Below are 14,216 nucleotides of genomic sequence, written 5' to 3'. Positions count from 1 at the left end.
GGTGAGGAGGAAGCAGGCAGCCTTTGGGGACCTCACGTCCTGAGCCCAGGCCCTCCTGCCCCTTTCTGTCCCCACTCTTCTCTAGCCAGATGCCTGCGTTAAGATGGCACCCTGCAATGTCAGGGTTGGCCTGAAGAAATGATGCCGTGACACTGAGCTGGCATCAGAAGCACAGGTCAGTGATAGCCATAGGCTTCGGTGAGGCCCAGTGGGGCTATACAGGTTACCGTGAGGTGCCGTATGGTCAAAGCCAGCAGCCTAGCAGCCTGGCATCCTAGAGAGAGCCTGGGCGTGACCCCAGGCAGTTTACCGGCATGGTCCTCATTGCCTCCCAGACTTAGTTTCTTCATCTCTCCAGTAGGGTTAACGATGACCTCTGCCTTCAGAACTGACGGGAGAATCCTTGAGACGCACTCATAAACCAAGTTGTGCCTATGAATATCTTATCTCTTCCAGGAGGCTAAGGAGAGTGTTACCCCCTCCAGCCGCCATTAAGAGGTAGAAGTGAGGCACCATGGAGTGAGTGCCTCTTGGGGACTGCAGAGAACTGGGTCTGATCCTGACTTGGCCACTGTCTGTGTGAACGTGGACAAGCCCCCTTGCTCTCTGTGGTCCTCAGTTTCTCTTTTCTGTAAAACAGGAGGCTGAGATTAGATGATCGTTGTAATAGAGATTTTAGCCTGTTTTAGCCCTGGCATCTTAACATCAGAATGACTGAGGTGATGCTTCTTAGGATGTGTGTTTGTGGTCCCACTGGGAATGGCCTCCCTGGGCCTGTGGGTTGTCCTGTGGGTGGGGCATGGGATGAACACTATAACCCTGGCTAAGGGGTTATTCCAAGTCTAGAATCAAGTCCCAGGTCGGCTTGTTTCTAGGTGTGTGACTCGGGAGAAGTCATTTCACCTTTCCGGGCCTTGGTTTCCTCACCTGTAAAATGGGCTAACTGATCTATCTAGCAAGACTATTGAGAGGCTCATGTGACCCACTTAGCATAGTACTCTGCCCTACCAGGTGCGGACGTAACTTATGTCACGCAGTAAGGGCTCAGGAGTGGGACTCCCAGCATTCCTGGGAGCAGCCAGTCACAAGGCAGGGTCAGGAGGAAGTGGCCACGACGCTGGAGAAAGGATGAGTACCAAGGTATGCCACCTCATCCTTGGGGATGGGGGGCACTTCAGTACTGGTACTGATCCATCCTGATGTCCTTCTGTATTTAAAGGTCCATGTCACTCACCACTGACTGGCTCCTGAGGGCATCACCAGCGTCTGGCTCATCTCAGTGTCCAGTACCCAGGCCTGGCTTGGAGTAGGAGTGTCGGGGAGGGATAGGTGCTGTTCTCAGCACATTCCAGAGAAAGCCTTGGGTTCCTTTGGGAGGTGGCAGGCCCCAGGGTAGTGAGGAGCCCCAAGTGCTAGGGCCTGGGTTGGGGCAGGGGAGGCTGGGGCCTATCCAAGACCAGCCCCTCCTCTGGGTTGTGAGGCCTTTGACAGGGAATTCAGTATGGCTGTCTGGGTCTAGAAAGGACACGAACATTTAGGGGCGCCTCCAGTGCACTTCCTTTATTTTATAGGAAAGGAAACAGGCCCAGGGGCTGGGAGCTGCTGAAGACGTGCAGTGAGTCTTCAGGGAAGCCTAGAATGCCAGGCTCGGCGTCCCTGCCCAGGGGGCCTTTCCTCGGACTCTTGACCCCAAGTGTGAGATATGGGGTCAGCACTGAACGTGAGGGCCACTGGACCAAAATACACCATTGATGCGTTTACTTTTAATGAGAACCTGCCTGCCTCCCCACGGAGGTGAAATGTGACCTCGTGGGCAGACTTTTCTGCAATCACAGCAGCCATGAGCATCCTCGAATGGGCTGTCCCTCATCAGCTGCGTTTCCTAGAAACCTCTTCCTTGCAGCCTGCAAAGTCCGGGCGGTGCAGCTGGGAGCAGAGCCCGGGCTGGGCCAGGGCTGCGTCCACCCACACTTCCACCACCCCACAGAGGCCTGCTGCTGTTTGGAATGAAAACACTGCTAGGTGCTGCTTCCCAGACCCTCAGACACGTTTGTGGATATGTTCGCTGCGTTTCCATCCCCCACTTCTCAGGGGAATCTGTGGGTTTCGGTCAGTAAAGCTGTAATGGCTGGAGCGGAGTCTGCGCCTGGCCGGCCCACCCCCAGGGGCTGAATCTTAGAGAAAAGGCTTCTTGTCTCTCTTGCCTTTCTAGATCTGCCTTTCCTGGCAGCAGGGGTTCACGAGTCATCCAAAGCCTTGTTCGTGGATGTGTTCGCTTCCGCATTTTTTCTTCAAGTTTCCACCTGAGCCACACTGCATGGTGCACGGGGAGCTCTGACGGGGACCCAGGGCCGGGGCGGGTGGCGGCACAGGGGGCATGTGTGGTGTGGGGGGAATGGCAGGGACTCAGAGGAACAAAGAACAGGCCAGGTCTGTGAGCAGCTGGCCTCAGCTGCAGCAGGGAGCATGTTGGGAACGGCAGGAGAGGGGCTGGGGCCAACAGAAGGTGCTCCGTCTTGTTTTCCTGGCTTAGACATTCAGAAGCTATCTCATGGGTTGTGGGGGCCTTGGAGGGTGAGGAGCAGGGGGGTACTGGTCAGACTCTCGTGCTTTGGAAAGACCACCTGGCTGCTGTGGGGTGCAGGGATTGCATTCAGGGAAGAGGGGAGACTGTCGTCCAGGTGAAAGAGGTCGCTGTTTGAACTGAGGCAGAGATTGAGAGTGGTTAAGTGCGGGAATGGCGGGCTGAGGGAGAGAAGAGAGCTGAGTTGGGGAACATTGCAGGAGAGTGGGGAAGGTTTGGGGTGGGGGAGGAAAGGGGTGCGGAGGTGAGCTCAGTCTCAACCCCCCAGCCGCTGCTGATCAGCCAGTGCCGGGGACTGCACCTGCTGGAGCCCCTTCTATGGCCTGCCTCTCTGGGGGCTTCCCAGAGTCATCGTGGCACAGCCCACCTTGTGTCCCCAGGCCCCTTCCCTGGGGACCCACCTGGGAACCATGCACCTGCCTTCTTGACGGTCCTTCTGGGTTCAGGGCTCTCTCTGTGTCCCTGAATCCAGAAACGGACCATGAGATTCAAAGACCTCAAGACATGGGCCCTCCCTCTGTGTGTCTGAGCACTGTAGAATCAGACACACTTGGCCAAAAGGCTCTCTGGTACTCCCCTCACTATGCGACTGTGGAGGAGGCCTTGCTTTCCCCATCTGAAAAATGAGTTGGCTGCGGTCGGGGGTTCACATCAGCGCTTCCTTTTTCTAACAGAGCCCTTCTTGTCCTGCCTCCTTTACTCTCCTAAAATGAAATTCACAGATAATGTAACCCGCCTACACCATAATTCTTAAAAATTCCATATAATGTTTCATTTGTATTATAAAAAAGAAATGAAAGGGAAGGAACTCCTAAGTAACGTGCATTTCCCTGCATAAGCTGAGGCACAACCGTGCCAGGAGACGGGATGAAGTCGTCAGCTGCCTGCACCTGCGTGCGGCATCCCCAAACCTGCCAGCTACAGACGCACAGACATCACAAGCTGAGTGACCGAGGGTGACGTGATTTTCTGAAATGGTGAACAACTCCTGGGCAAGTTCCAAACAAAACACAAGCCAGTCTTTCCTCAATTTACATGGTAGTTCCATTCCTGGAAAATTCAGTATATGTTAAGACCATGAACAAGTTGTTTATATGTAAGATGGAGCTATGTTCTAGGCATTGGTGGTGAGGTTGCTCATTTACAGTTCTTTTAAGTATCTGGAAAGATATACAAAAGTTAGTGGAGAGCTGACCCTCCTTGGGGCCCATCCCTGACTCCTCCCCACTAAATGACAGTGACTTCCAGTCCTTGTGACCAACAGAAATTCCCCCAGTGATTTTCAGCATGCTCCCTGGGGTAGAACATACACTCTGGAGAGTCCCTGTTGCAGTGATGCCCCTTGGGCCTGGTGGGTGACAGTGCAGACTGGAACACTGGCTGTAGTTCCTCGACGAGGGCAGAGGAGGAGAGCAGAAAGGCTTCCTGGAGGAGAGGCCCTGGGAGCTGTGTGGATTCAGATCTGGGGTACCAAGGTCGGGAATTTTTTCAGAAGCCGAAGCAACTTCTATGACTTCTTCAGTAGGCTTTGCCAGCCTTTTGTGGCCTTAATACGAAACAAACCATCTTTTCCAGAGTCTGAAACTCTGATTCTCTCTGAGGGATGAGGAAAGGTTCCCTCTGCCTGCTCTGGGCTGCATCCCAAGATGCACCCTTTCCTGGAGGTCGAGGTGTCTTCCTGCAGGTGGTGGTATTTTCTCAGTCAAAACAACTGATCCTTCCGAGGGAGACCGAATTGGAAGGATGGGGATTTTAACGTGCTGGCATCTCACATCCTACCCCACATTCCCCCAGCTGCCCGGAGCTGGGCATTTCTCCCTATTGTTATGTCTTTCTTCTTGTTTCATATACTTTTGAGCACTTTGGGGGAATATTTCATCGGTTAGGGGGAAGAGCCAGCATGAGCATAGAGGTTAATTAGCCTGATTTAAAGGGAAAGAGGTTTTTTTTTTCTTTTTTTAAGTCAAGCATGAAATAATAAATATATGCCTCATGTAAACATTTATGGTCCTGTATTTACTGAAAAAAAAGACAGATGGAATATGTTTGTCTTTGAGAAGTTTTTATAGATTCAACAGTCATTTCCTCTGAATTTCTTGTCATCCTATGACTCTTGGGCTGTTTGGGGCTTGGATAAAAAGTGGTTCTTGGTGATCATCACTTTTGCTCCCTGATGATTTGGACCAGCCAGGGTCGTGCGTGGGCTCAGGGCACTCTAGGTAGTGGCAGGACTTCTGATTAGAGACATGTGGGATTTTACAATCCCAGAACCAGAGAATCTCCTCGTGTCTCATCTGTGACATCACAGAATCTTAGAACCGTAGTAATTGAAATGCTTAGCTTTCTAAAAATGCATCATCTCAGAAGGAGAGAACTGTGGAATTTTAGAATCCCAGATGCATGGAAATTTCTCATTTTAAATTTTGGAATCTTGATGGCTCAGCATGAGAAAGTGTAGAAACAGACTTTTAAGAGATACCAGTTTATTAGCCCTCCGCCGCCCCCCCACCAATATATTTACATACGCTAAATACACATAATGCTTTCTTCAGCCAGCCCCTGGGTTCCCTCCCCACTCAGCCTGGAATCTCAGTCACTCCTGGGGAGTGGGGGGAGCACACTAGCAGTCATTTACAACCAATGTGGGTGCAGCCTTTCAGCCTTTCCCAAGGATGGAGCTGGGAGGGGGAGGGGAGGAGTAGAAGGAGAGGGTGGGGAGGAGGACAGGCTAGGAGGCTGTGAGACAGCAGGGGGAGGGCAGAGGCTCCTCTTGAGGAGAGGAAGCCCTGAGTCCTGAGGACGTACTGGGCAGCGCATCTTTCGAATCAGTTCCCTTACCTCATGTGAACATGCCTATGTCCTTTAGGGCTGTTCTCTTCTGTAAGCCATTAAGAGGACAGGTACCCAGAGGTCCCCCAGGCTGGTGTCTGGGCGTGCTCACACGTACCCTGCCCCAGAAGTGCTTGTGGTGGGCTGGGAGGGAAGGGTATGCTGGAAGATGGTCTGTGCCATGTTAGGGACAGCCAACTCCATCTTGGGTCTATACTCAAGGATGGATTTTGGCACAGATTTTTATTAAAATAATAGAAAATATTTTGGAATGTGTAATACAGAGATTTTCAAAAGAAATTATTTTAAAATTTGTGTAAGGTAAAATTTACATCACATGTGAGTGTGAACAGTTCCATGCGTTTTGACAAATGCATAGTCATTACGTCAGGAGTGCAAACACCATTACAGTCAGCAATTGGGACAGTTCCCTCACCCCCCAAAGGAATGGCGAGTTTAGAAAACATTCCTATGATGAAGCCACCGCTCTCCCTGCATCATCTACTCTTTTCCTTCTAAGGTCTATTTTCAACACAAAACTCAGATGTGATCCCACACCATAGGTGAGATCTGGTTGCTCCTGCTTTCCCCCTCTGATGGCTTCCTGATGCATCAGGGTAAAACCCAGATCCTCACCAGGACCTTCCCAAGACCCTGCCAGTCAGGTCCAGCTTGCTCATCACCTGCCCCTTTCACCCCTGCTCGATGGGCTACAGCCACCCCTGGACTTCTTGTGTTCCTACTCTGGAGAACACTCCTACCTCAGGGCCTTTGTACTTGCTGCTCTCTCTGTGGGAATGCTCTTCCTCCTGGTTCCACCTGGATCTTTCCTTCTCTTAAGTTTCTGTGCAGACCCCTCAGAGACACCTGTCCTGACCATCTCCATCTCTGTACTTTCTAGCTTCTTACCCCTATTTTAATTCACAACGTTTATCTCTACCTGATATTGTAGGATATATTTGTGTGTTTGCCTTTGAAATTGTCTTCTTCTCTCTTAGCAGAATGAAAACACTGGGAGAATAGGGATTTATCTTCCTCATTCATCCCTGCATTCCTGGTGACTGGTACCTAGAACACTGCATTTCTGGTGCCTAGTGCCTAGTCCTGGCACATAGGCATTTAGTGTACATGTGTTAAGTGGGTGAAGGAATTAATAGCATTTGATGTACATTTTGCATTTGATATTAAAGGAAATTTTGCATTTTTTTTTACAACCCAGGTTATTTTCATGTCTATGGAATTTTGAATCCTGCCCTTTCCTTTGAATATACTTCTCATAAATATTTTCCCTTCTAATTAAAGCCTTTGATAAATCCAGCAAAACCTATCAGGTGCCTCGTGATGAGGCAAATTCATATAAAACATGATTGGCCGTTGCCTCTGCCCTCCATCCCTTCTCTTCACAAATGGGGCTTTGAGATTGTTCATTTCTCTGGGGCTTGCAAGGCATGCTGGTCTTAGGAACTGACCGCCTCACAACCACATGAGACTTTCTCAGTTCCTTGTGTGCTGTGTATTTTGTGGTAAATGGGCTATTCCCAACATATCTAATAACTAAGAACTTTTTTCCCACATATTAGCTGGAAAACCACCAAAAGTATAATTTTTAAATTATGTAATAACATAACTCTGTACTTCTAATTAATTATAGTTTTTGCGCCATGCTATTGCATTATGGTGAGATTTTACTGTATCATGTTTAATGGCCACGTGAAATTTCTGAAGAACCTTACTGTGGTTTACCTAATAGTTGTTGTATTATTAGATATACAGGCTGTCTCCTACTCTTTTCTGTTATAAACAACCCTGAACTGGTAAATTAAGAGATTTGTTTGTTTGTTTGTTTTAACAAGAATACCAGACTGGCGAGGGTACAGGGAAACAGGTATTTTCCTATACTGCTGATGGTATCAAATGGTATATTCATATTACTTTTGGAGAGCAATTTGAACTGCAGGTAGCTAAATTCTTAAAATTTTGCATGTCTTTTGATTCAGCCATCCCACATCTAGGAATTTATCTTAAGGCTGTAAATATGGACGGACATGAAGACAGGTCTATAAGGACATTCATTACATGATGGTTTCTAGCTTTAAACTTTTCTAAACAGTCTTAATCTCAATTCTGGAGGCTAGGTTAAATAAAGTATGTACAACCATATGATGGGATACTAGACAGTCATTAAAATTATTTGCTGGAAGGGGCTTTTTACATTTGGCTATACCAAGTAAGTTTGTATAAAATATAAAAACCAACTGTTTGAAGACATCAGAGGACTACCAAGACATCCAGGGCTTGAGAAACCAACATTCTGAAGAGAAAAGAAATGCACTGATGTGGATTTGACACTCTGTACCACTTCTTCCTTTCAGGTATTTGCCAATTTGCAAGTGGTGTAGGACTAAGAGAGAGCTGAACAGCTTTCTACAACCTTACTTTGCTGGAGAGACAAAAATTGGAGTTTAGGGTTACCAAGATAGGCAGTTCTGGAAGGGCCAAGATTCCATGGAGACAGGAAGTGGCAAAATGCAAGCCTAACATTCAGTGTGTTGCTTTTCCTTTCAAAATATTTGTTGCTTCTTAAGTGGCACAGGCTAAGTGGCTGAGAAATCAACAGAGTATGGCAGTTAAGAGGTTGAGAAGCTAAGCAGAGCTTTCAACAGCTTCAAGTTCTAGGAAGACACATACTGAAGTTTAGTGTCAACCAAGGAAGAGGAGCCCTGGCCTCCCAAGCTTTTAATTGGGACCCCTGAAGGGCAGCATCCTAGGAGAAAGGATGAGCAAGACATAGATCTACTTTTACAAAGACTTAAGCCCAGCTTTAAAGCAGCTAAAGCCTAAAGTGGATAAAGATGATCTTCCCCTCTTTTAACTACTTATAAGAAGCAAAAGAGGGGCGCCTCAGTGCTTAGCTGTTTAAGTGTCTGACTCTTGATTTGGGCTCAGGTCATGATCTTATGATTCATGAGATTGAGCCCTATGTCAGGCTCTGTGACAGTGTGGAGCCTGCTTAGGATTCTTTCTCTCTCTTCTCTCTCTGTCCCTCCCCTGGCTCACACAGACTCCCTCCCTACCCGCTCTCTCTCTCTCAAAATAAATAAACATTTTTTTTTTAAAGAAACAAAAGGAAATTCTCTCTTAGGAAGGTAACATCATCTGAGGCCTGTAAAAATTTCATACACAACATTGGAAATTTAGTCAAAAATTATCTGGGATACAAGGAAACAGGAGCAAGAGGGGGAGAATCATGATAAAAACAGATTCACAGGTCCACATTTTGGGGTTATCAGACATAGCATTTAAAATAACTGTCATGAATATGTTTGAGAAAATAGAGAAATGGAGAATTTCAACATATCTGAAAGCTGTAAAAATAAATGAATTGGAAAATTAAAAGATACAATAAGCTTAACGACTCAAAGGTGGATTTAATAGATTAGATATGGCTAAAGAGAAGATTAATGGATTGGAAAATAGATTAGTAGACAATATCTAGACTGAAGCTTGAGTTTAAAAAGATGGAATACAGAAAAGAGCATAAGAGGTTTATAGAACATGATGAAAAGGTCTAACATACATTGTTTCCCCAGGAATGTAGATGAAAGATAATGGGCAGAAGTAATATCCACAGTGATAATGGCCATCAGTTTACCAAAACTGATAGAAGACATCAAGCCACATATTTAAGAAGCCCTATGAACTTCAAGCAGAATAAATACAAAGAAATTCACATCTAGGGGTGCCTGGGTGACTCAGTTGGTTAAGCGTCTGACTCTTGATTTTGACTCAGGTAATGATCTCACTGTTTGTGAGTTGGAGCCCCACACAAGCTCCATGCTGAGAGTGCAGAGCCTTTTTGGGATTCTCTCTGTCCTCTCTCTTTGCCCCCCCCCCCCCCCCAACTCACTCTCTCAAAATAAATAAACTTCAAATAAAAGAAAATCACATCTAGGGACATCTTAGTCATAGTCAAACTGTTGAGAATGAAACGTGAAGAGAAAACTTTAAAAATAGAGATGGGGGGCAATGTAGTATCTTGAAAGACTTAAAGATGACTTTTCAGCAAAAATGATGAACTCGAGAAGACAGTGGAATGAATCTGTAATGTACTGAAAGAAGGTGACTGCCAACCTAGAATTCTATACCCAGCAAAAATATCACTCAGAAGTAAAGGTGAAAAAAGAATATTTTTAGACAAACAAAAGTTGAGAGAATTCTTTGCCAGCAGACTTAACAATTTTTTAAATACCTTCATGTAGAAAGAAATTGACTCCCATATGGAATCAGTAGAAGGTAAAATATTTGAATAAATATAGACTATATAAAACATTGATAATATCTGGTGAGGTTTAAAAATATATGTAGAATTAAAATACACACAAGAATAACCCAGCGAGAGAGCAAGAGAAAGAAAGTGTGTGTGTGTGTGTGTGTGTGTGTGTGTGTGTGTGTGTGTAGTCCTGAGGTTCTTGCACTTTACAGGAGATAGTAAATATATTAGTCTGTATTAGACTGCATGCAATAAGTCTACAATGGAGACTATAATTGCTAGAAAACCACTAATAATAAAAGAATGTGTGTTTAGCAAGTTAATAGATATAGAAACTGGTATGATAAAAAAAAATCCCTGATCTGAAAGATTGCAAGAGAGAAAAAGAATAGAGAGTAGGTGGGACAAATAAAACACAAGTAGTAAGATTGTAGATTTAAAGCAAAATATAAGTTACTTACATTAAATGTAAATGGTATAAATGAACTACCCAACAACAAAAGTTGTCACAGTAGATAAGAATTATTTTCTAGAAGAATATTGTATTAGTAAGGATGCTTTTTGTTTTAAGTAACAGAAAACCCATTTGAGATAGGCTTAAAATTGTATAGGAACTTCACTCTTCACACAAAACGTTCTTAGCGCCACCAATGCTATGATTTAGTGTCTCTTGGTTTATTGTTCTTGCCTTCCAACCAACTTCCCGTGGGAAGACAAGATGGCTCCCCCTAGCTGTCAGGGCCTCACGCCTCCTCACTTGCATGTAAGGGAGGAGAGGCTGCTCTTTCCCCAGTTGTCAACAGAAGTTCCAGGACTCTAGTTAAACCAACTTGCATTATGTGCCAATCACTGTGGCACTGTGGCTGGCAAGAGAACGTCATGGTGATTGGTTCAGGCTTCCACAGCCCCCTCTGGAGTGGGTTAATGAGGAAACAATGAGGCAAACACTCACATGGCGTCTACTATGTGCCAGAGGTACTATCTATCGTAGGCATTTTACGTGTGGTATAGGAACCCATTTCACCTTCATAAACCGGCACAGAGATGTTAAATAGTTTGACCCAGACAAGGTCACAGCTAGTAAATGGAAAAACCGGGATTCAAACCTAGTTACTTAGGCCCCAGAATCTGCATCCCACATGCTATCTATACTGAGTCTCCTTCTCAAGCCCCATAGATATAGGAAATATGGGACTCTGTTAAGGAATGAATACTATGTGTTATGGACTGGATGTTTGTGCTTCCCCAATCCATATGTTGAAAGCCTAACCCCCAGTATGACTGTAATTGGAGATGGGGACTCTAAGGAAGTAATTCAGGGTAAATGAGGTCATAAGGGTAGGGCCTGATCCAATACAATTAGTGTCCTTAAAAGAAGAGATACCAGAGGGTATGTGCATTCACTCCCTCCCTCCTTCTTGCCCTCTCCTCTTCTCCTTCTCCTCCCTCTCTCTTTTCTTTCTCTTTCTCTTTTCTTTCTGCATACACTGAGGAAAGGCCATACGGAAGACATAGTGAGAAGACCACCATCTACAAGCCAGGGAGAGAGCTCTCACCAGATACCAAATCAGCAGGAATCTTGATCTTAGACTTCCTGCCTCCAGAACTGTGAGAAAATAAATGTCTATCGTTGAAGCCAGCCGGGCTGGGGTGTTTTGTTATGGCAGCCCAAGTGGACTAACACACTGGGGAAGCAATCACTGCATTGCCTCTAAATCCCTTCATGATGGGCAACAACATCAGGCCAATCCTGCCTTCCAAGTCCGAGAGAGCTGGGCTTGCATCTCCCGACTCCACCCTCTGCCAGCTGCGTGACCTTGGACAAGTCAGTTACTCTTGCTCTGGAAAATGGCATTGGTAATTCTGGCATGGAAAGAGCCTAGTACTTCTCAGGTTTCACTAGTCTGAGTTCCCGTAAATAAATCTAGCTTAGCTTTAAAGGGGGAGTTTATAGAGTTTGGGGGATGTGGGATAAGAGACGATGGGCAGCCATGAGCCCGGTGTGAGGCCTTGAGCATTAGGCTCTGCGGCTCCAGAAGCCCTGACAAGATTACAGGCCCCCTGATGGCTGTGAATGCCCCAAGGTGGCTCCAGCGTGGGTGAGTGGACCTTGGCTAGCTCATCCCACCTGGTCTGTGGACATGAGAACGAATCTGGCTGTGTGCCTTCCTGCTTCTCCTCTTTCAGAAGCCCCCACCTCCTGCTGTTTGCGAGACCTTTGGGTTTGGTGAGGAGAGGGAGGTATAGGGTTCCTATACCACACATAAAATGCAGCCTGGTGAGGCCAAAGGGGTCCTGCAGGGTGGCAGTGCGGGCCCTGCTTCTGCTGTGTGTCCTGAGAGAACCACTCGCCCTTCCTGGGCCTGTGAAGTGGAGCCTCTTGTCTCCCACTCTGTGGGATCTCTAGTGTTCCTCCTGCCCTGGCCTGGCACTCCCACTACTCAGAGGGGAAAGCTGAGGCTCAGAGAGGGGGCCAGGGCCCTGCTCTACCCTGACCGAGCCTGCAGAGCCCAGGCTCAGACTCAGGACCCCATTAGCCTGAAGTTGCCCTTCTTTGGCCATTAGTGCTCACTACTTGGCAACACGCATTTCTGTCCCAAGAGACACAGGTCACCCTGGGAAGGCGATTACTCTGTCTCCTCAGCCCGTCAAGAAAGTAAAACAGAGGGACCTTTTCTAGGGTGCTGCACCCACCGTGCCTCTAAATACATTAACTCATTTACTCCTCACTGCTTTTTTCTGGAGCTGGGATTCTTATCCCTGTTTTACATATGAAGAAACTGGGGCTCAGAAGGGTGAGGTAGGTCATCTAGGGTCACATAACCTGAAAATTCAGGGTAGGGCCAGGGCTTCAATCTGGGTGGATGTGTCACAAAAACAAGTGACAGTGACAGTCCTTCCAGCTACCCACCTTCCCAGGGTTTCCAGGCACCTCCTGCGGGTCCAGCCGTGTGCTAGGAATGAGGGGAATATCTCCAAGGGGGCCTTGGTGTCTAAAGAACCTACTTACTGTGTGACCAAGATAAGCCTGTCCTTCATCTAGGTTCATGTTTTCTGTATGTGAAGTAAGTTGGACAAAATAATGTCTCAGGAGGCATTGACATTTAGCAGCTCTGGGGCTCCACAACTCTTGTCCCGAAGGTTTTTATAGACTTGTGGGGGAGGCAGGGTTCTAACTGCACTTGAAAGCATTGGTGTGGCAGTACAGAGTGGTGTAATCTTGATTTTGTGGTGACATGGTGGAGATTTAGAAATAAAATATTTCAAGTACTTGGCATGCGCTGGGTGTGCATAAAGTACACCTTGAATGGTAGCTGTTCACAGAGACTGCTGTGAGCTGAGGTAGGGGAGCTCGGAGGGCAGGGAATATCCTGGAAGGAGATGCACTGCTCCCAAGCTCTGAGGGCCCAGAGGAGTTTGGGGGGTGTCAGGCTGTCCTCACTGGGTGGGTGAGGATGTGTGCAGCATAGCAGCAAAGCACTATGGGAGTGCAAGGTAACGCCCAAGTGGAGGGATGGGCCCAGGCTGTGAGGGCCCCCCATCCAGGCCAAAGGGACTTCATTTATTGAATGCCTGCAAGGGACCAGCCCTGCATTCAGTATTTTCCAGGGGTTTTCACATCAACTCCACCTTCTAAAAATCTCCCCGTATTACAGATGCAAGAAGGTGCGATGGTTTCATATTTTGAACCTCTGTCTTTCTAACTGCAAAAACCCTATGTCTAAATGCTGCATGAGCTCAGGGGTTGGCAGATTACAGCCCCAGAATCAATGAGCTGTTTTTCTAGATAAAATTGTATTGAAACAAAGCCCCATTCATTTATTTACATATTGTCTGCGGCTGCTTTTCACTGTTGAGTAGTTGTGGCAGACTGTGACCTGCAAAACCTACAATATTTGCTGCTTTGCCCTTTTTTAGAAAACATTTGTTAGAGTAAAAATGTTTGCTAGACTAGATAGCTAAGTCAGAAGATTCAGTGTATGTCTGAGCCCTACACTTGCTGTGTGAGCTTAGGCAAATTGCTTGCCCCCTCTGAGCCTGCCCAGCCAACTCTTGACAATTGTGGTGAAGGTCACAGGTGATGGCTGCAAAATGTTTTCTATACTGTGAAGTGTGGTACCCTATCGCCAGCCTGGCACCTGGTGGACAGTAAAACTCTGCTTGTTGGTGAACGAGGAACAGTCATTGTGCAGGCCTTCCTAGACCCAGCTGCTGGCTGCTCCTGGGACCGCAAGGAGGTGGCATCTGGGCCTGAGATGCTGAATGCATCATTGTTCTTCTCGTGCAGACTTGGCAGGTTTGAGCATAAATTAAAATTCTTGTGGGGAGTCACCTTATATGTGGTACCACTTTATAGCCAAGTCATTACGGTAATTTGCAAAACTCTCTGGTGTGTAACTGGAGTCATTTGCTTCAGATTTGCTGGCTGTGACCTCATTCAGGCTGCCCGGTCCTGCATTTGGTGACCCTTGAGCCTTGGAGACTTGTCCTGAGTCTGGCCTCAGGGTTAACCAGACCTGACATTCTGGGGCT

The sequence above is a fragment of the Panthera leo genome, chromosome C1 (assembly GCF_018350215.1).
Source record: "Panthera leo isolate Ple1 chromosome C1, P.leo_Ple1_pat1.1, whole genome shotgun sequence".
NCBI classification, from domain to species: domain Eukaryota; kingdom Metazoa; phylum Chordata; class Mammalia; order Carnivora; family Felidae; genus Panthera; species Panthera leo.
This window is presented reverse-complemented; position numbering follows the sequence as displayed.